Source organism: Lutra lutra, chromosome 8 (assembly GCF_902655055.1).
Source record: "Lutra lutra chromosome 8, mLutLut1.2, whole genome shotgun sequence".
Classification (NCBI taxonomy): domain Eukaryota; kingdom Metazoa; phylum Chordata; class Mammalia; order Carnivora; family Mustelidae; genus Lutra; species Lutra lutra.
In genome coordinates, this window is record NC_062285.1 from 138,386,860 (window position 1) to 138,410,055 (window position 23,196).

Here is a 23,196-nt window from a genome sequence, read left to right on the forward strand (position 1 = left end):
CCTCTGCCTTCGGCTCAGGTCATGATCCCAGAGTCCTGGGATCCAGTCCCGCGTAAGCTCCGTGTTCAGTGGGAAGCCTGCTTCTCCCTCTGCCCTTCCCCCGACTCAAGCTAGCTCTCTCTCTGACAAATAAATAAATACTTTTTTTTTTTTTAAAGATTTTATTTATTTATTTGTCATAGAGAGAGAAGCGAGAGTGAGCACAGGCAGACAGAGTGGCAGGCAGAGGCAGAGGGAGAAGCAGGCTCCCTGACAAGCAAGGAGCCCGATGTGGGACTCGATCCCAGGACGCTGGGATCATGACCTGAGCCGAAGGCAGCTGCTTAACCAACTGAGCCACCCAGGCGCCCCTAAATAAATACTTTTTAAAAAATCTTTAGAAGAGTACATTGCATGAAAATATGTATGCTTTCCATTTTTTATTTGAAAAGACGTGATATGTATATTTGCACAGGCAGAGAACAGAGAGTCAGAAGGACACACACCAAATCCTGCATGGTAAGTCCCCCCAGGCATGGGGCCATATCTCTATCTCTGTCTTAGGTTTTTACAATGATTCAGTGTCATTTTTATAATAAAAAATGCCGTCTTTTTCCAAGACCCCACCTGGCCCTTACAGGTGCTGGGGAAGCAGCTATCCCCTCCACCGGCACCCCCCCCATCTCCCCTCCACATGCAAACCTCTCCCAGCCCCATCTCCTGCTCTCAGTCCTCAGAGTGCTGTGCCAGGTCCTGCCACACTCTGTGCCCTGCAGACTGTACCTGGCTCCGAGCTTTTGGCTTCCCTCCCTGGACTCCACCTGAAGAAACCTCTCTTCTGGTTGCTGGCAGAGCCCACAACCCCCTGTGGGGACAAACCCTCAGGCCAGTTCCTACCTGCCAGCCCAGCCTCCCACTAAGTATTCCCACGCCCCTTCTCAAACCAGGCCTCCATATCTGCAGCTTTGAATCACTTCCACTGAGAAACTTGTAAGACTTCCAATTCCTGAGAATAAAATCCACTCTGGCACCGCAATAAAGGGCTTTTGCAAAACATGGCTCAAGTTCCCTGCCCACTTCCAACCATTCCAAGGCTCCCTGCTCCCATGCTGGAGCCAGGCCAAACCCGCCCAGTTCCAAACACGCCACACCCTCCATCCAGGTCCGCTTGCCTTTGTGCCTTTGATCAAGTAGCCTGGAACTCAGCTCCGCTTCCCACCCCCTTCAACAGACCTCTTGGCAAACAAGTACTTAACCTTCAAAACCCGTGTGCAATTCCCCTCGTCCAGGAAGCATCCCCTGAACCCGGCCGGGTCCTGCAGAAATGGCTGACCTCTGCCCACCCTGTTTCCCTGCATTCTGGGCCTCCATCTATAACAGTCCTTTTAGGACTCAACACATCCACTACAGCCCATGGCCCCCCCTCTGCTCTGCCACTGGTTTCCATGGGACCTGGGAGCTAAGTATGGTTTATACATTGCTAAATGGTTGAACAAAAATCAAAAGGAGGGTGCTTCATGACACTTGACCATTGTATGAAATGTGTACCAAGGGGCGCCTTGGTGGCTCAGTCCGTTGAGCGTCTGCCTTTCGCTCAGGTCATGATCCCAGGGTCCTGGGTTCGAGCCCCGTGTTGGGCTCCCTGCTCAGCGGGGAGTCTGCTTCTCCCTCTCCCTCTGCAGCTCCCCTCGCTTATGCGCACTCTCAAATAAACAAATAAATAAGATCTTAAAAAGAAACGTATACTGAATTATGTGAAAATGATACTGATAAGGAAGGCCACACTCAACGTATATAAAAAAAATATATGGCTGCTTTTCACCCTCCGATGACAGAGATGAATGACCCCAGAGCCTAAAGTATTTACTGTCTGGTCTTTTACAGAGTTTGCCGACCCCTGGCCTGCTCTCCTTGTATTTTGATTTGATTTTCAGGTCCACAAGACCAGATTACACTTCCCCATTGATCTGTTGCGGCTTATTACTATAGCACGCATGACGGGGGATGTCAGCGTGTATGGAACGGATGCCTAGGTGTTCAGTCATGGCGATGTGTTTTTGTTCTTTTTTAAGATTTTATTTATTTATTTGACGCAGAGAGAGAGAGAGATCACAAGTAGGCAGAGAGGCACGCAGATAGAGAGAGGGAAGCAGGCTCCCCACCCAGCTGAGAGCCCGATGTGGGGCTCGATCCCAGGACCCTGAGATCATGACCCAAGCTGAAGGCAGAGGCTTAGCCCACTGAGCCACCCAGATGCCCCAGCAATGTGTTCTTGAAAGGGAAAATGCAGCAGCTTCCTGATTTGTGGAGGAAACACGGCCATAAAAGAAAGGTCAATGTCAGACATCCCCAGGGTCGGGAGGTCAGCATTTTCTTCTCCCCAGGGAAAGAGTAAAACATGATACAGCCTCAGCTCTGCTCACGATTCCTCCGGACTGAGGACAAAAATGGAGACCTAAGTCGACACTTAATAGATAGATTGCTTCTCGCGAGAAACCCCCAGAACCCCAGTTCCGTGGATCTTATTATCCTCACACAGGTTCTTGCGGTAGGGAGCTGTCATTAGGCTAGACGGGGCTTAAGAGACACAGGTGCTCTTTCCTCTCTTTGCCATATCTAAAGAGGTGTTTTTTTTAAAAAAGATTTTATTTATTTATTTGACAGAGATCACAAGATCTCTGGCAGAGTGAGAGGAGGAAGCAGGCTCCCTGCTGAGCAGACAGCCCAATGCAGGGCTCGATCCCAGGACCCTGAGACCATGACCTGAGCCGAAGGCAGAGGCTTTAACCCACGGAGCCACCCAGGCGCCCCTCAAGAGGTGTTCAGTTGCCAAAGTCCCCCATAACTTGCCGCCACCCTACCACTCCGACCCCAAACAGGAATTCTCCCCCACAGGCAAGCACGGCCTCTCACTCTCCCAGGGAACCTGTCTCCTGCCAAGGTCAACTACGCACACAGTTTTGTAAAGTTGGTGCAGTCCGGAGCTGAGAGCCGAGAAAGAATTCTCGAGACATCTTTGATGCAAAACGGTGGTTTTATGAAAGCGCGGGGACAGGGAGCAGGGACAGAGTGCGGGGACAGGGCATGGGGGGCAGAAGGAGCTTCTGTGGCTGTGGGATCCCTGCAGCCCTGGGATTGTGAAGAGCAAGTGATTATACACTTTGGGGCTAGGAAAAGTGAAGATAAGGGGAAGTTCCAAGAGGACTTTCCCATGTTAAAGCCTCAGAATCCGGAGGAAGGTTATAATGAGCCTATCTCCAGCACTTCTCAATGGGCTGCAGGTTATAAGGACATTAAAGTTTATCTATATTTCCTTCTGCCTTGGTCCCCCACGTCACTATCCAGCTCCCGGTGTCCTTGAAGACCTACCTCCAAACCCCGCCTCCTCGGGGCCCCGCCCACCTGGGTGGCTCAGCAGGGAGTCTGCTTGAGTTTCTCTCCCTCAACCCGCCCCCACTCCCACAAGCGCGTGCACATGCCCCCCTCTCTAAAATAAATAGATAAATCGTAAAACCAACCAACAAACACTCCTCCTTCCTTGAAGATTCGGACTCCTCTAGATCTGCAGGCCACGTATTAGAACCAAAGCCATTGCCTGTGCTCTACAGTTTTGGCACCGGACAGAGTTCTGCAATCTAGTAGCCACAATGCAAGTATGTACTTTGCAGAAAAACTCCGTCGCATCCCGTCGGTGTGTCCCACACAGGCCTAGACCCTCAGCGAACGCTGAACGGTTTCCTGAAAAGAGGAGGAGCCGAGAGCAAACAAGAACACCAGATACGTAGTACCTGGAGAACTAAACTTGGTAATGAAGATGCACCTGCGTCCTAACGACAAGTCCGTGGGATTCTCAAGCTGTTTCAGGAACAGGTGCACTTGAAATAACCACCAGTGAGTGCTGGGGAGGCCTTCGAGATGCAGACACATGAGGAACGGGAAGGTATTCCAGACCCTCTTCCAGCCCGGGCTGTGGGAGAGGAGAAAAAAATCAGATTAAGCTGGTTAACAATTATTAAGGGTTGGACATGGATGACTAACTTAAGTTTCCCAGCAACCCTATGACATTCCCCCTTTTACAGTCGGGGACACGGAGGCACGGAGAGGGTGTAGGTAGAAAGAGTTAGGGATCCCCAGAAAAAGAAAGCCAAAGCATACCTTTTTGAACATAAGAAAAGTCACTGTAGGTCCCTGGCCATCTTGGGAAAGAATGTGAGATCTCCATGGGGCGCCTGCGTCTCCCTCTGCCCCTCCTGAGGGCAGACACATAACCCCTCCCCCCAAACCATTCTCCCTCAAATAAGTAAAATCCTTAAAAAAAATTTTTTTTAAAGTGAAGACTGATGTGCCACTCAAGCAATCTCTGAGCAACCTTTGCAGGATCTAAACCCTCTGAGCACCCAGATACCAGACTGACCAAGCCAGAGAATTAATGACGCCAACCCTTGCCCGCCCTCGGCACTCTGATCTGCTCTCCGTCGCCTTAGATGATTTTTGCCGCAATTCGATGCTGTCTTCCCCACCACAGGAGACCCTTTGTGATTCGTGTGCACCCTTAGCTTCAAACATCCCCAGTTTTGTTGTTCGGGGAGACACTGCTTTGGGAACTATCCCCAGTGTTCTCCTTCCTTCCTTGTTTGTTTTTAAGATTTTATTTATTTGACAGACAGAGATCACAAGTAGGCAGAGAGGCAGGCAGAGAGAGAGGAGGAAGCAGGTTCCCTGCTGAGCAGAGAGCCCAAGCAGGGCTGGATCCTAGGACCCTGAGACCATGACCTCAGCCAAAGGCAGAGTCTTTAACCCACTGAGCCACCTAGGCGCCCCTAAGATCATTTATTTTAAAGATGTTATTTATTTCTTTGAGAGAGCAGGCACACCTTCGTGCTAGTGGGGGGAGGGGCAGAGCCGGGCGCCATACCCGGGACTTGATCTCACAACCCATGAGAGATCCTGACCTGAGCTGAAACCAAGAGACGGACTCTTCACCAGCTAAGGCAGGTGCTCTCCAGGGGTATGTCGTTTTTGGCTAATAGCCAGAAGAGGAGAACCCAGGCTCAGGTAACAAGGGTAAGAGTAACCTGTCACCACCTCACAGGTTGTCAGTGTCAGAACCTGGATTTAAGCCCAGAACAGCGGAGTGCAGAGGCTGATGTAAAAACTGACCTACCACACATACGAGGTTAGTCCTGGGGCAGGGAGCACAGGTCGGGAGCCTTCGACAGAACTCAATCTCAAATTGATTATCATACTATTTTTTTTTCCTTAAAGATCTTATTTATATATTTGACAGAGAGAGACACGGCGAGAGAGGGAACACAAGCAGGGGGAGCGGGAGAGGGAGAAGCAGGCTCCCCGCTGAGCAGGGAGCCTGATGTGGGGCTCCATCCCAAGACCCTGGGATCATGACCTGAGCTGAAGGCAGACGCTTCATGACTAAGCCACCCAGGCGCCCCCATACTATGTGTTGACATGCTGCAGTCATCATTTTTTGAAAAATCAATTTCCATTTAAATATCTGTTTTCTTGAAAATAGCTTGGGTTTATAAAAGCTTCAACACACCATCCTAAAATGTCCGTCAACGGGGGGCCACCAGCCATGAAAAGGACCAAGGTGTCCCTGCTGGTTGCCACAGCATGTGACGAAGACTCTGCCCTTTGCCGAACCGAGGTCCTCCACCGCGGCCCACAAATCCTGCGCTTTGCAGGGCTGTCCCTTTCACCCACCCCACAAGAGACTTGAACAAACCCAGGCGTGGTTTCCAGCTGCCCACGGCTGTCCCTAGGAATGCGGACCTCATGAGCCCCCTTCAAATGCCTGCCTGACCAAGCTCAGGCTGCCCATTCCAGGCAATCCCTGAACCTAGGCCTCCGAATCCCCCGAGAGCAGTTACTTGAGAAAGTTTACGATTTAAGTCCTTCCTCTGGGCGCCTGGGTGCTCAGTGGGTTGGGCCACTGCCTTCGGCTCAGGTCATGATCTCAGGGTCCTGGGATCGAGTCCCGCGTCGGGCTCGCTGCTCGGCGGGAAGCCTGCTTCCCTTCCTCTCTCTCTGCCTGCCTCTCTGCCTACTTGTGATCTCTCTCTGTCAAATAAATAAATAAAATCTTAAAAAAAAAAAAGTCCTTCCTCTGTCTCTCTCAGATAGACACGTATCGCCTCCACCCCAAGAGTGTCATTCTCAAAGGCCCACATGCTCAAAGGCCATTCCCTTTGAGAGGATTACCATCAGAGGGACAGGGCCCCTGTCTCCTGGTCTCTGTGGGAGGGCAGGAGCCTAACTTGGACAATCACTGGTCATCGGGCCTGCTGGCATTGACACTGACCGACCCTCGTACTCACTGTGTAATTTTCCATGTGTCTGACTCTCTCCCTCTCACTACTCCCTCATTCTCAATTTTTAAAAAAATTTTATTTATTTTGATAGAGAGAACACAAGTAAGCAGAGCATCAGTCAGAGGGAGACGCAGACTCCCCACCGAGTAGGGGGCCCAATGGATCATGACCCGAGCCAAAGGCAGACGCTTAACTGACTGAGCCACCCAGGCGCCCCCCCCGCACTTATTCTCCCTTTAAAACACCCCACCAGCCTTGCACAAGTTGGAATGCAGCTTGGCTCTTCCCTCCCTGGCAGTCTGGCTTTATAAGGGATCACCAAGATATGCTGTTGACTGGAAAGCGCAAGGTGTGGGATGGTGACCAGGGACAGTGTGGGCAAAGCCAAGCCTCCCCAAGTGCCCCTTCTTCCTTGTCAGTTTTAAAACATCATGCTTAGCCATGGTTTTCAAAGTCAAGGCACAAATACTACAATAATTTTAGGTAATATTGGGCATCTGGGTGGCTCAGTGGGTTAAGCCTCTGCCTTCGGCTCAGGTCCTGGGATTGACCCCCACATAGGGCTCTTCACTCCGCAGGGAGCCTGCTTCTCACTCTCCCACTCCCCCAGCGTGTGTCCCCTCTCTCGCTGTTTCTCTGTCAAATAAATAAAAATAAAATCTTTAAAAAAAATTTTTTTAAATTTAGGTAATATTTATTGAATGTTAGACTCAACCAGTTTAATTCATCCCATCTTCATGGCTCCCATAAAGTGCTACTTTTATCAAACCCATTTTACAGATAAGACTCAAAGCCACGGAGGGGCGCCTGGGTGGCAAAGTAATTTGAGCCTCCAACTCTTGGTTTCAGCTCAGGTCATGATCTCAGGGTCCTGGGATTAAGCCCCAGGGTCAGAGTCTGGCTCCTACTCTGTCCCTCCCCCAGCTTCTGCGAGTGCGGGCACTCTCTATCCCTCAAATAAATAAATAAAATCTTAAAAAAAAAAAAAAATCACAGAGCTAGTGAGTGGCTGGGCCAGACCCACGTTGTCTCTAGCAGAGCAAGTCTGTTCTACGGACATGGATAAGCATCTACAGCCACTTGGCAACAAATTTGTTGTTTGAAAAAATAAAGTAAGGAGTGCATAGTAATTTTATTGTATTTTTTATTTTTTAAGTTTGTTTGTTTTTTTTTTTTTTTTGGACACAGAGAGAGAGACGCAAAGGCAGATGCTTAACAACTGAGCCATCCAGGTGCCCAAGTGCACAGTAATTTTAAACCAAATGTAAAAACATCCATTGCTTAAGCTTCTGTAGAAACATTTCAAACAAAGAGAACAAACAAAGAGATAAAGAAGTGGGAGGAGGCAGACAGCCAAACTACACAAAGGTTTCTCCCTCACCTGCTTCCTGCTGGAAGATTTCAATTTCTGGTTCTACCAAAAGAAAGTGAAACAAAAACCCAAATTCACGGAAACTGGATGCATTTGGCATTTAAGGAACCATGTTTCCTTTGTCCTAAGTGGGTTTCTCTTTATGGACGAAACGTATTAACGGAAGTAAAGCAGCCATAAACCCAACTCACGCCAGCCTCCAAAACAAACTTTATTTCATAGAACCTGGGCCGGACCAAGATGAAACACGCGAACCCTTCCCAAGGGGCATCGGAGATACAGAGGGTCTCTGCCCACATGCACAGGTGGACCCTATCGCCTTTATAAAGCAGTTGGACGCACCTCTCTCTGAGTAGTCTTTTTTTTTTTTTAAGATTTTACTTATTTGACAGACAGATCACAAGTAGGCAGAGAGGCAGGCAGAGAGAGAGGAGGAGGCAGGCTCCCTGCTGAGCAGAGAGCCCCAGATGCAAAATGCCATGTGGGGCTCCATCCCAGGACCCTGAGATCATGACCTGACCCCAAGGCAGAGGCTTTAACCCCCTGAGCGACCCAGGAGCCCCTCTCTCAGAATAGTCTTAGCCCGAATGCCCAGCAAGCCAGTGACTCCTAGTTCATGTTTCACCACTTACTTACGGGCCTTGCATAACTCAAGACTATTTCTGAGTAAGCGGCCTCTCTCATGGGTATTTTTATTTCGACTGTTTAGTTCAGAAGGTCAAGCTAATAATTGACCATGAATAACAGCTGCCACATAGTGAGCACCGAGGACAGCAAAACATGCTAAATATTGTGTATATAAATATATACATATATATGAAAATTACTGCATATTAAAATAAATCAATACAAATTAAATAAGTACTTTATTTAATCCCACAACAGGTTTTAGGTAGGTAGTGCATTATTATCTTTTTAGAGTTGACTCCACACCCAACATGGGGCTTAAACGCCCAACCCTGAGATCGAGAGTCACATGCTGGGGCGCCGGGGTGGCTCAGTCCTTAAGCGCCTGCCTTTGGCTCAAGTCATGATCCTGGGATCGAGCCCCACATCAGGCTTCCTGCTCCTCGGGAAGCCTGCTTCTCCCACTCCAGCTCCCCCTGCTTGTGTTCCCTTCTCTCTCTGTCTCTCTCTGTTAAATAAATAAATCTTAAAAAATAAAAATTTAAAAAATCACATGCTCTACCGACCGAGTCAACCAGCCCTGGTACTTAGCTTTATTTAGAAAATACCTATGTATTGTAGGGGCGCCCGGGGGGCTCAGTGGGTTAAGCCTCTGCCTTTGGCTCAGGTCATGATGTCGGGGGTCCTGGGATCGAGCCCCACATAGGGCTCTCTGCTCAGCGGGGAGCCTGCTTCCCCCTCCCCCCCTGCTTGCCTCTGTCTACTTGTGATCTCTCTCTCTCTCTCTGTCAAATAAATAAATAAAATCTTTAAAAAAATAAATAAATAAAAACTTTAAAAAAAGGAAAATACCTATGCATTTAAATCAATTACACCAAAATATAAATATTTAAATGAAAGGTATACAGCTTAAAAACTTGACATTCATAAAATACATCACACCAAGACACTCAAAAAGCAGTTAAAAATGCATTTTGAACACTTATGCCAGTTTTCATCTACATAGTAAAACAGAAGTGTTTTGACCCTGCATAGAAGTAGCGCTGCTGATAGGCTTAAGTGCAATTAAGAAGTTTTCTATCTGAAATCTTTCTCACTGAACAACTTTTTTAAAAGATTTTTCAGGGATGCCTGGGTGGCTCAGTCGGTTGAGAGGCTGCCTTCCTTCGGCTCACGTCATGATCCCAGCGTCCTGGGATTGAGTCCCACATCGGGATACTTGCTCTGCGGGGAGCCTGCTTCCCCCCACCCCTCTCTCTGCCTGCTTCTCTGCCTGCCTGTACTCTATCTCTCTGACAAATAAATAAATAAAATCTTTAAAATATTAAAAAAAAATTTTTTTTTTCATTTATGGGGCACCTGGGTAGTTCAGTCATTAGTGTCTGCCTTGGGCTCAGGTCATGATCCCGGGATTTATCAAGCACCTGTTGGGCTCCTTGCTCAGTGGGGTGCCTGCTTCCCCACTTCCCCTCTTCCCTCCGCCTCCCCTCTTCCCCTCCCCCTGTTTGCATTCCCTCCTTAGCTGTCTGTCAAATACATAAATAAAATCTTAAAAAAACAAGATTTTTCATTTATCTGACAGAGAGAAAGCACAAGCAGGGGGAGCAGCAGAATCCGGAGCCAGATGTGGGGCTCAATCCCAGGACCCTTAGATCATGATCTGAGCCAAAGTCAGACGTTTAACTGATTAAGCCACCCAGGCGCCCCTCATTGAGTAACGTTTTTTAAAACCTATTTGTATCTGTCATTTATTCTATGCTGGACACCAAGCCAGGCACCCTACTGACCTTATTACATTGATTAAACAATTCAATACAAAAAAAGTTCTAAGAACCGTGCTGGACCCAGCACGTGCTCGGTACCTGTTGGCTGCTGTGATCTCAGTCTTCCCACGCCTACTAATTCCTAATGAGGGAAGGATTATTATGCCCTACCACAAAGGAGGGCCTGGTGCTGTGTCCAGACTGACCCAGCTGGTCAATGGCAGAGCCCAGCGGAGGTCAGGTTTGTCTGTTCTTACACTTGGTGGTGCATCAAAAAATACATGCATTAGGGACGCCTGGGTGGCTCAGTTGGTTAAGCAGCTGCCTTCGGCTCAGGTCATGATCCCAGCGTCCTGGGATCGAGTCCCACATCGGGTTCCTTGCTTGGCAGGGAGCCTGCTTCTCCCTCTGCCTCTGCCTGCCACTCTGTCTGCCTGTGCTCACTCTCGCTTCTCTCTCTATGACAAATAAATAAATAAAATCTTAAAAAAAAAAAAAAAATATATATATATATATATGCATTAAATATAAGTCCAGTTCAGGGCACCTGGCTGGCTCAGTTGGTTAAGCGTCAGCCTTCCACTCAGGTCCTGATCCCAGGGTCCTGGGACCCAGCCCGCATCAAGCTCCTTGATCAGCGGGGAGCCTGCTTCTCTGCCTGCTGCTCCCCCTGCTTGTGCATCTTCCTTCTCTCTCTCTCTGACAATAAAATATCCTTAAAATACATACATTTAAGTCTAGTTCAGACACATGACATAATGTAGATCCCATGAGGTCTGAAGAACTCATTCCCTCTGGGAATTGGGAAGTGATAGGGGAGAGGGGACACGGGGTGCAGAGACTGCCAGAAAACCCATGAACACTGGCCCTACCTTGCACACAGCCTCCAAGAGGGCTTGTGCCTCCCCATTTGCTCAGAGCCTGCAGCAGGCACAGTACTGCGGCTGGAGATCTGCCCTGGAGAGCTAACATAACAGACACCTGACAATACAGACAAAGTAAGCAAACTGGGGTAAGTGAAGAAAACGGACAAGGTGCTGAGCCAGGGACTAGAGTTACAACTTCAGATGTGCAGAAAGCAGTTTCTTATAGTTTTCCTATTAAATGTCATATAATCAAGTCCTATGGGCAAGAGAAGCTATATACTCTCCTTTTCTATCTGGCACTTTGCATAACAATAGACTGGATGGATGAGGCCAAGGAAATAGGAATCTATTTCTATCTAGCCCTTTATGGATCAACCAGCAACTGTGTTCTCAATGATACAAGTAAGGTGGGTTTTACCGCTAAAAGGATCCCATTCTGTCTTCCATTACCCTGATGAAGTTTAATCTAGCAACTATTTATCCCACTTGGTCATAGTTCTAGAATGATCCAGTCCCAAGACCCGCAGGGGCTGCAGTAAGGTGGGAGGCCCGGAGGAGGTGTCGCAGGTCTGCCTGGGGCGGGGGTCAAACCCAACGCCCTGGGTCCCCGCCGCCCGAGCGCGGTGCCCCCAAGCCATTACGGACCATCCAGCGGCCCCTTGCACCTACGTCCTTCCCCCTTTGGCTCGTGTTCACCCTAAACTCCCCAGCGCCCGCTTCCGTCCTTGCTCTCCTGAAGCGCCTGCCCCGCCCGAGCCGCTTCACAGGGCCTAATCCGGGTCTGCAGGCGCGGGTCTCCCTCTACCTACCTCCCACCCTCCAAGGGCAACTTTCAGGAAGTTCTCCTTCGCCAACAAGACAGACACACACAGGGACGCCTGGGTGGCTCAGTTGGTTAAGCAGCTGCCTTCGGCTCAGGTCATGATCCCAGCGTCCTGGGATCGAGTCCCATATGGCTCCTTGCTCGTCAGGGAACTTGCTTCTCCCTCTGCCTCTGCCTGCCATTCTGTCTGCCTGTGCTCGCTCTCTCTCCCTCTCTCTCTCTGACAAATAAATAAAATCTTTAAAAAAAATTAAAAAAAAAGAAAGACACACGCCCACACCCACACACACCCCGGGGACGGCGCAGTGAGGGTGCCAACACAAGCGCGCGCACCACCAACCCCGCACCCCCAGCTCTCGCCGCACCCCTTCCCCCCAAAGGCCACGCCCCTCCCCGGGCGAGCGTCTGCCCGCGCGCTCTCGCCGGTCGCCCCTTCCAACGATTCCCCCACCCACCCCCCACCCACCCCCGCCCGCCCGCGCGCTCTCCTCCCCCCACGCCGCCCCCACCGACCCCCGGGGCGCGTGCCCGCCCGCGCGCTCTCGCCACGCTTCCCCGCGCGCCCATCCGCGGTAACCTCGCACCCCGCCTTCCCCGCGCCCTTGAAAGCAAATCTGCGCCACAAAACCAACCAAAGGGCGGCAGGCGGGTGGTGGCGGGTGGCGGGGGAAAAGCAAATCGAATTGAACCGCCTTGAATCGGACCTCTGCCAGGGGAAGGCCTTTCCCCCACCAGCCCGCCCCGGGGCTGCGGGATGGGGTTAAAATTCTCACCCCTGCTTCCTCGGCTGCAACCGGAGGTCCTTGGGGGCGGTATTTTCCTGGGGCCCAGCTGAGGGCTTCTAAGTGTCTAGACCGCCTTGAGCCTGGGGCTTCGGCCGACTGCGTGGCGACAGAGCCGCAGTCTCCGCAGGGGAGGTAATGGCCAGAGGAGGAGCAGGAGGGAGAGAAGTGGAAGGGCCGTGGTTAAAATGCAGCCGGTGGTAGTTAATGCACGTGTGTGACGCGGCCGGTTTGGACCCAGTTCAGGGCGGTGTGGCCGGAGACCCACGAGGAAACCAAGCCTGCACCTGGTGGGCTGGCAGGGGTCCCTCCCGTCTCCACCGCAGGACAGTGGGGGCAGGCCTGACCTCTGCGTTTGGGAGAGTCCAAGAAAGGACAGCGTGCTAGGGCCAAACTACCTCCCTCACCAGGTTCCTGACCCCTCACCGGCTTTGGGAGGCGGGTGTGAGCACCACCCTGACCTCACCCAAACTGTTCCTCAGTAAATGTTAGTTTAGCGAGACCCATGGCTAGGACCATCCAGGAAGCTGAGATGTGCGCCCTGGTAGTAACTGCTGCTGGCCTCATAGCGAGGTGGGAAACAGAGGCAGAAGAAGAATTAAATTTCTTTACTCCCTACAGCCCATTGACAAATCCTTGAAACAGGCAGAGTGACATTCCTCTAGGAACTCAGCTGCCTGGATGTTAATATTTAGCTAACAAGGGGCGCCTGGAGGGGGGGGGGCTCAGTTGCTTAAGCTACTGCCTTCAGCTCTGGGCATGATCCCAGGGTCCTGGGATTGAGCCCTGCATCGGGCTCTCTGCTCGCAGGGGAGCCTGCTTCCCCCTCTGTCTCTGCCTGCCTCTTTGCCTGCTTGTGATCTCTGTGTCAAATAAATAAATAAAATCTTCAGAAAAAAAAAAAAAAAAACACTTGGCTAACTAGCCATGGGGGAAATACAAATCAAAACCACAATGAGATGCCACCCTACACCAGTTAGAACAGCCAAAATTAACAAGACAGGAAACTAGTGTCGGTGAGGATCTGGAGAAAGGGGAACCCTCCTACCGTGTTGGTGGCAATGCAAGCTGGTACAGCCACTCTGGAAAACAGAATGGAAGTTCCTCAAGACGTTAAAAATAGTTCCTCTATGACGCAGTGATTGCACTACTAGGTATTTATCCCAAAGACACAGATGTAGTGAAAAGAAGGGGCATGTGCACCCCAGTGTTCATAGCAGCAGTATCCACAATAGGCAAACTACGGAAAGAGCCGAGATGCCCTTCAACAAAGGAATGGATAAAGAAGATGTGGTTCATATATACATGGAATATGACTCAGCCATCAGAAAGGATGAACACCCACTATTTGTATCGACATGAACAGAGCTAGAGGGGATTATGCTAAATGAAGTAAGTTAAGCAGAGAAAGACAATTCTCATATGGTTTCACTCATGTGTGGAACATAAGGAATAGCATGGAGGACCACAGGGGAAGGGAGGGAAAAGTGAATGGGAAGAAATCAGAGAGGGAGACAAACTGAGAGTTACAGAAGGGAGGTGGGTGGGGAGCTGGGGTAACTGGGTGAGGGGTATTAAGGAGGGCATATCTTGGAATGAGCACTGGGTCTCATACGCAACTAATGAATCATTGAACTTTACAACAATGACCTATGATGTACTATATTTTGGCTAACTGACCGTAATAATAATAATAAAGTTTAAGGGCAAAAGGCAACCTTAGCCCAGCCCCCAGGATCCTGTGAGTCTACTTTAACATATAAAAATTCCTTTGGAGGGGCGCCTGGGTGGCTCAGTGGGTTAAAGCCTCTGCCTTCGGCTCAGGTCATGGTCCCAGGGTCCTGGGATCAAGCCCCACATCGGGCTCTCTGCTCGGCAGGGAGCCTGCTTCCTCCTCTCTCTCTGCCTGCCTCTCTGCCTACTTATGATCGCTCTGTCAAATAAATAAATAAAATCTTAAAAAAAAAAAAAAAAAAACTCCTTTGGAGGGCACCTAGGTGGCTCAGTGGGTTAAAGCCTGTGCCTTTGGCTCCGGTCATGATCCCGGGGTCCTGGGATCGAGTCCTGCGTGGGGCTCTCTGCTCAGTGGAGAGCCTGCTTTCCTCCTTCCCTCTGCTGCTCCCCCTGCTTGTGTGCTCTCTCTGTGTCAAATAAATTTTTTAAATCTTAAAAAAAAAAAAATACTGGGGGTGCCTGGGTGGCTCAGTGGGTTGGGCCTCTGCCTTCGGCTCGGGTTGTGGTCTCAGGGTCCTGGGATCGGCCCGCATGGGGCTCTCTGCTCAGTGGGGAGCCTGCTTCCCCCTCTCTCTCTGCCTCTCTGCCTACTTGTGATCTGTCTCTCTGTCAAATAAATAAATAAAATCTTAAAAAAAAAAAAAACTCCTTTGGAGGGCAGCTGGGTGGCTCAGTCGGTTAAGTGTCTGCCTTAGCTCAGGTCATGATCCTGGGGTTCTGGGATTAAGCCCCACATCAGGCTCCCTGCTCAGCGGGGAGCCTACTTCTCCCTCTCCCTCTGCAGCTCCCCTGCTTGTGCTCTCTTGCTCTCTGTCAAATAAGTAAAATCTTTAAAAAAAAAAAAAAGAAAATATAAAAATTCCTTTAGAAAACTTATCTCTAAACCTCCCAAGATATATGTTGGAAATCATATGTCCCACCAATATACATCTGAAGGGTGTCCTAACTAAGGTTTTTTTAGACAATAATAAATGAGCTTTTCCTAACAATAGCTAGGTCCCTCGAGGTCCTAGAAACCTTGCTTCCAAAGTTCCTTAGAGACTTACGCTCTCCCTAACCCCCTGCCAACTTGGAAGTATATAATGGGCCACTACTCATGACCCCAGTGCCACTTTTCCTGCCTACAGGTCCTGTCCCAGTACTTTAATAAAACCACTTTTTTGCACCAAAGACGTCTTGACCATTTGTTGCGAACCCCACCCCTTCAAACCGCAACCACAACGACCATGGCTGTCATACCACCAGCACCTTTCCGCTGTGCGTCTCTTGCTTTTGGCTATAGGCTCCCTGGGAAACGGAATCCGCATGTCTGAGACATGCATCCAGCAAGCCCATGGGGCAGTGTTCCCAGGAGGCAGGGCAGGGCCTGGGCAGAAGTGGAGCTGTTGTGCAGTGGGAGGGAGGCGGGGCTTACCCAATTCCGTAGGGAACTCAGGAGCCGAGATAGTCCTTTAGAGCTGAATCAAGGTAATCAAGCTAAATCAATCAATTTAGGTCCTGAATCAAGGTAAGGGGAGGGGGTGCCCTTTGTAACCCTGTGTGGACCAGTCACTGGCCCTGAACTGCCCTGGGGAGGGCAAGTCTCAAGTCTCAGAGAAGAACTCAGCTAACTGAGCCATCTCAGTCAACACGGGACTCGAGCAGGTGGAGGTTGGTGACTCTGACCCCCGGGGAATTGTGGGTGGCACACCATAACACCCGCTACACTCCCTGAGAGCAGCCTGATGGACTCCCCCTGCTCTCTGTACCTCTTCTCTTTCTCCTGCTACCTAGGCTGCAGGGGTGAGTGATGGTCATACCACAGCTCCTAATTTAAAACAACAACAACAACAGTAATAATAATGTTGCATTCTAAAGACCAGCCCAGAGTAAGGCTAAAATGTCAAATGCAATTCCAAATTTCTGGAGTATAGATCTTGGCCCCTCTTGGGTCAGGTTGCCCAGATGAGTTATTGATTCTGGCCTGGGGACAGAGTCCAAAATACAAATATGGCTGTCGACGGCCTACCCTTGTGACTGCATGGTGGGGAGAGGGGACAGATTCCCCCCAAGGAGAATTACTATGTCAGGCCTAAAATTAGGAGCTCCTACAATGAGTAAGAGCCTCTGCACTGATGTCATAACAGAGGCTCGGGCTTGGGAGGGCGAAAGTGTGACATTCGCGGAGAATTCGCACATTTATTTATTCAATACATATTGACTAAGCACCTGCTAGTTACACCTATGAGGAAAACAGCCCCTGCCCTGATGGGGCTGACATTCTGAGGAAAGAGGGCAGGCCCTAAACAAACATGCAGGTGTCTGAGGTGGTAAGAAATCCCACAGAGATACGCAAAGCCAGAAAGAGAACACTGGCCAGGGCAGGTGAGCATGGGGGCCGCTCTTTGTACGGGTGTCAAGGAAGCCGTCAATTTTGAACAAGACTGGAGGGAGGGGAACGGAGTCACCCTGGTGTGCCTGAGGTGGGACAGAAGGGCCCGCCAGACTGGGGTGGGGCTGGAGGGGAGGAATGGTATCACCAAGGGGCAGGGCCAGATCCCACAAGACCTTGAGATCTGTGGGCAGCCCTTGGGCTTTCTGTGGGATTGGAGGGTGGGCTGGGAAGTGGGAAATAAAAGCAAAAGAAAAAAATTTAAGTTTCCTTATTGCCTACAGCCCACTGACAAGTCCTTGAAACAGGCAGAGTGACCTTCCTCTGGGAGCTCAGCTACCTCGACGTTAACACTTTGCTAAGGGCAAAGGGCAACTTGACCTTGACTCAACCTCCCAACCTCCAGGATCCTATGTCTACTTTAACAGGTAGAATTCCTTTTGGAAACTTCCTTTATCTCTAGCTCCCCTCACCCAAGGTATCTGTTGGCCATCATCCCCCAAGCATATGGCCCACCGATATACATCTGAAGGGTCTCATGACTGGGGTTTTACAGCAGTAAATGATCTTTTCCTAATAAAAGCTCACCCCTCAAGGTCCTGGAAACCTTGCTTCCAAATTCCTTAGAGACTTAGGCTATCCCTAACCCCTTCCCAACCTGAAAGCAGATACTTAGCCACTCCTCACAACCCCCGTGCAGCTCTTTCTGCCCACCAGTCCTGTCCGCGTGCTTTAATAAAACCGTGTCTTTGCACCCAAGACATCTCAGGAATTTTCTCGGCCATCGGCTCCAAACTCCAATGTCTTTCCTACATCAGGCCAGGAGCTGTTGCAGAAGAGACTAAAGAAATATGGTGGACCCTGTTGTGGGAGCAGAAGGCAAGTGGACAGAGCAGAAGCTGACACCCAGCAGTCACCCTGCCCCCAACCCCAGGTGGGATCTGTGTGACATTCCTCAGGCACCCCTGGCTGCCTTAAAACTAAGGGAAGGAAAAAAACCAAAACACCAAATGGTTCACTGATAGAGATCACGGTCCGCAAGACTTGAGTCTTCCCTAGTCTACAAATTCTTTTAGCAATCAACATGAAAAAAAAAACAAAAAACATTCTTTTCAATAGCCTAACTTCCAGAAGGAAACTCCCAACTATCTTAATGTCCCTTTTCCCAAACCTCCACCAACGCCCAAGCATTTAATCAGCCACTCCTCAAGTCCCCAGGGCAGCAGCTCTTCCCACCCATGGGTCCCATCTCTGAGCTTTAATAAAATCACCTTTTTGCACTGGAGATGTCTCAAGAATTCCTTCTTGACCTTCCACTCCGGACTCACCCACACGAAGAAAAACTACGTCAGGTCCCGCCTGTGAAGTTCCTTCCATGCCCACAGGGGCAGTCGAGACTTTCTCTGGACCAGGGAATGATGTCACAAGATTATTGTTTTACAGAAACTCCTCTGTAATCATCCCCAGATTTAGGACTGCAGAGACCAATAAAATAGCAACAACGAGAACACCAAAAATTCTTTAAATGCTAAACACACATACATCCTATAGCTTATCAATTCCATCCCTTGGTATCTACCCTCCAGAAATCCATATATATATTCACCATAAGACATGACAACAGGGGCGCCTGGGTGGCTCAGTGGGTCAAGCCTCTGCCTTTGGTTCAGGTCATGGTCTCAGGGTCCTGGGATCAAGCCCCTGCATCAGGTTCTCTGCTCAGTGGGGAGCCTGCTTCCCCCTCTCTCTGCCTACTTGTGATCTCGCTCTCTGTGTCAAAAAAAAAAAAAAAAAAGACATGACAAGAATGTTCTTAGCAGTAGACTACGATAGCTCCAAACAGGAAACCAGTTATGTTCATCTGAGGTAGAATGATAAGGACATCATACAACATTCGTATTGTGACATCTCAGATCACAGAAACTCGCCAAACATAATGAAGAACAAAAGAAGCCAGACACTACAGAGTCCTTGCTCTATGACTCCATTTGTATGAGGTAGAGACAGAGGTCAACCCAATCCCTGCTATCAGAGTCGGGTTAGCAGTAACTCGGGAGGGGAGCCTGGAGGCTAGAAACACCAGAGGCTTCATGGGGTGCTGGGACTTTTCCAATTCGTGACCCATGTATTGTGCAAGGGTGTGTTGAATTTGTGAACATTCATCGAGCTGTACATTGAGGAGTACATGGACTTTTCTGTATCATGTTCTACTTCAAAAAAATTAACTTAAAAAAATACTTGGCGGGGACGCCTGGATAGCACGGTCGGTTGAGAACCCAACTCTTGATTTCAGCTCAGGTCATGATCTCAGGGTCATGAGATCGAGTCCTACATCAACTCCACGTTCAGCAGAGTCGACTTGAGACTCTCTCTCCTTCTCCCTGTGCCCCGCCCTCTAAAATAAATATAAATATTTAAAAAAAAAAAGAAAGAAAGAAAGCACCTGACTCTTGATCTCAGTTCAAGTCTTGATCTTGGGGTCATGAGTTCAAGTCCCACGTTGGGCTCCAGAAGGGCATGGAGGCTACTGAAAACAAAACAAAACAAACATTTGCACCCTAGACCTAGAATTGCCAGATTGTTTTTTTTTTAAAGATTTTATTTATTTATTTGACAGAGAGAGAGAGAGAGCACAAGCAGGCAGAGAAGCAGAGGGAGAGGGAAAAGCAGGCTCCCCACTGAGCAGGAACACTGATGTGGGGCTCAATCCCAGGACCCGGGATCATGACTTGAGCTGAAGGCAGACACTTAACCAACTGAGCCACCCACGTGCCCCTGCCAACTTGTTATTTTGCAAGTGAGGCTATTACGCCAGAAAGGAAAAGTAGTCATGATTACAGGATGCATGACCTTTCTGGAAATGCAATTGACTTGCCTTTTGAAAATCTTTCTGCATCATCTTTATGTGAACTGGTGTCGGAGCTTACTGGTATATGTACGAAGTAGGTTGGCGGGGGAAGAAATAAGTCCATACAAGGACAATGGCAGTCTTCATGATGTGGTGGTGACAGTGGGAGGGCGAGGCAGGGCTGGGGAGATGTCTCAACTTGGAATCAATGGGACTTGTTGGCAATTTGGGTTTGAGGGTGATTGAATTTCTCTTTGCTTGGGAACCTGGAAGATGGTGATGCTGTTAGTTGAGACAGAAAATAAAGGAGAAACCCATTGAGGGAGGTATTAAATTTCATCACGGGCATGTTACACTTTAAGTACCTGCTAAATCATACAAGAGTATTTGTCCAGGAGCCAGTTGGAAAAGTGGGTTGGGAGGGGTCAAAGACAAAAACTTCAGGACTAAAATTTTAAAAGTCTCAGAAGAAAACACTGGGGAAAAAAATCTTCATGACATTGGATTTGATGATTGCATGGACATGATGCCCCATGCAGAGGCTACAAGAGAAAAAATAAAATCGAACTTCCTTACAACTGAGAACTTTTAGGCATCGAAGGATAGGTATCAAGAACAAGAAAAGACAACCTGCTGACTGCCTATTTATGGGGTTAGTGTCCAGAATATATAAAGAACGCCTAAAACTTAACAATAAAACACCAAACAACCCGATTCAAATATGGACAAAGGACTTGGACATTTCTCCAAAGAATATATACAAATGGCCAATAAGCCCATGAAAAGGTCCTCAACAACATTAGTCTTTAGAGAAATACAAACCAAAACCACAATGAGATTCCATTTCACATGTACTAGGACGGCTATAACCGAAAATACAGAAAAGATGGTCAAGTATGTAGAGAAATTGGAACCCTTGTGCCTTGCTGATGAAATGTAAAATGGTGGTAGTCACCATGGGAAACAGTTTGGCCCTTTCTCAGAAGGTTAAACACATAGCTACCATGTGACCCAGCAATTCCACTCCTAGGTGTATATCCAAAAGGAGAACTTAAACAGATGGACTTGTACACCCATGTCCACAGAAGCATTATTCACAACAATCGCACGGTAAAAAGAACCCAAGTGTCCATCAACAAATGAATACATAAACAAAATGCATATGTGTATGTGTGTATGTTATTCAGCATAAAAAGGAATGACATTTTCATATATGCTACAGTGTGAAGGGACCTTGAAAACATGCTTAGTGAAAAGTCAGCTACAGGAGGTCAACCATTGTATGATTCCCCTTATAGGAGGTCCCTAGAATCGGCAAACTCATAGAGACGGAAAGTAGATTTGAGGCTCTGAGGGTCTGAGGGGGAAAAGGACTGAGGAGTTATTAATTAACAGAGTTTTTGTTGGGGATGATGAAAAGTTTTGTATGTTTTGTATGTCGATAGTGATGATGGTTGTACAGCATTCTAAATGTGCTTAATACCACTCAGTTGTACATTTACAAATGGTTAAAGTGATAAATGTGCTATGTATATTTTATTTTTTTAAGATTTTTTAATTTATTTGACAGACAGAAAGAGATCACAAGTAGGCAGAGAGGCAGGCAGAGAGAGAGGGGGAAGCAGGCTCCCTTATGAGCAGAGAGCCTGATGCAGGGCTCGATCCCAGGACCCTGAGATCATGACCTGAGCCGAAGGCAGAGGCTTCACCCACTGAGCCACCCAGGCACCCTGTGCTATGTACATCTTAACACACACACACACACACACACACACACACACACACACACACAGCAGGCAATAAAAGAGTCTGGAACTCGGGGAGAGGTCAGGGCTGGTGATGGTCATGTGAAGTTGAGCGCCACTCCCCTTGGAGCTAGAGTCTTAAGGCCAAGTTCACCCAGGCAGATCACACAGCAAGAAAGCAAGACCAAAGATGAAAGTGCAGCAAATATTTACTTGTAAGGACTACAGAGGAGCAGGAAGAAGGAAGTGGAGGAGAGGAGCTAGCAACAGGTTTAAAAGGAACAGTTGGGGACGCAAAAGTAGGAAGAAGGGAGGGGAGCCAGGAGAGGCATCATGGGGCCACCGAGAAGGGTCAACAGGTGATGAATGATGTCCGGGGCCACTACCATTTCAAGTTTGTCAGGGAAGAATCGATTGAAAGAAGGAAGCCTTGCACGAGGTCCTTGGTCACCTTAGCATGAGTCGTTTTACTTTCTTTTTTATTTTTTTAAAGATTTTATTTATTTATTTAAGGGTGAGAGGGGGAGTGGGAGCACGAGGGGGGCGCCAAAGGGTAGGGGCAGAGGGAGAAGCAGGCTCCCTGCTCAGCAGGGAGCCCGATGCAGGACCCAATCCCAGGACCCCGGGATCATGAGCTGAGCTGAAGGCAGACGCTTAACTGACTGAGCCGCCCAGGCGTTCCCAACGTGAGTCATTTTAGTGGTTGAGGTGGAAGCAGCTCAGTGGCCTGAGCAATGAAGAAGCAGAAAAATCAATCACATTTGCATAACTGTAAAAAATAATGCGGATCAAAGAGAAGGGGAAAGAGCATGTAACGGCTTGAGAGGAAAGTGGGCCAAAGGAGTTGGGTTTGTTTGCTGAAGATCTAGGTGCTCTGAAGGTGGAAAGAAGCGGGAAAAGATGGTCCAGACTCTCAGAAGAGGCAGGAGATCAAGGCGTGTCAAGAACTGAAAGGATGCGTCTACACTGGTGAGATCAAAGAAGGCCCGTTCCTCTAAGGGCGGACAAGGATGCCATCACAGGAGAGGGGTCTGGCTTTCAGATCCAGAAACTAAGATGTGTCAGTCTAAAAAATCCAAGTGTACTTCCAGGAACAAAGCCCACAATGGCCCCCAATGCTTCTCAAACTTCAACACGCACTCGAATCACTTCAACATCTTGTTAAAAGATAGACTCTGTGTAAAGATAATGACGTTAAAATGAGGTCCTTAATCCGATAAGACAGGTGTCCTTATAAAGGGGGGAAATTTGGACGCAGAGGTAGACATACATAGAGAACAGACAAGGTGAACCCCCAGAAAACAGATGAAGGCAGAGATTGGAGTGATAGGTCTACAAGCCAATGAATGTCAAAGATCTCCACCAAACCATCAGAAGCCAGGATAGAGGCAGGGACAGATTCTCTCTCACAGATGTCAGAAAGAACCAACCCCACCCACATCCTGATCTTGGATTTCAACCATCCAGAACCAATGAGCGAGAAATTTCTGTTGTTTCATTCTCTCCCTCTTTGCCATACTTTGTGCCAGACAAGCTAATACAACCCATTGCCAGATTTCTTCTGCCCCCACACCCACTTCTCAGATGATTTTAAAAGGAAAAGTAAGGAGGAGGAGACATGCCAAATAGGAGGCCGTCCCAGGCCGGGGCCTCTGTTGGGGTGAGGATGGGTGCCACAGTGGGTCCCAGGGCCCCCTGGGAGGATCAGGCAGAAGAAGTTAAGTGTTCAGTTGTCTTAATGATGGGGAGCTCGGTTTGGACAAGCCTTTCCTTCATGGAGCGAGGTCCTCTCTACGTCAGGGGCCAGGCTGAGTCTTCTAACTTCCCCTGAGCCTCCACACGCTCTCCAGACAGCGGCCAGATCCATGATTAGACACAATCACAGCACGAGCACACAAATTAAACCAAAGTGCCTCCTTCTTTCTCCTCTATTCCAATCTTGAAATAAGCCCTAATC

At 48.9% G+C, this 23,196-nt stretch overlaps 1 long non-coding RNA gene across 3 annotated transcripts in view; it reads right to left on the reverse strand.

Annotated features, from left to right (window-relative positions):
- The window catches only part of LOC125107209 (uncharacterized), a 36,310-nt gene that overhangs the window by 7,619 nt on the left and 5,495 nt on the right, over nt 1–23,196 (reverse strand). Inside the window, exons 1-3 of one of the 3 annotated variants that reach the window (XR_007129482.1) lie at nt 18,253–18,311; nt 17,918–18,049; nt 385–3,946 (exon numbers count right to left, since the gene is read on the reverse strand). This is a non-coding gene — a long non-coding RNA (uncharacterized LOC125107209). Of the gene's footprint in view, nt 1–384; nt 3,947–17,917; nt 18,050–18,252; nt 18,312–23,196 lie in introns of those variants that run through there. The other 2 variants (XR_007129481.1, XR_007129480.1) reach the window with 2 other exon arrangements.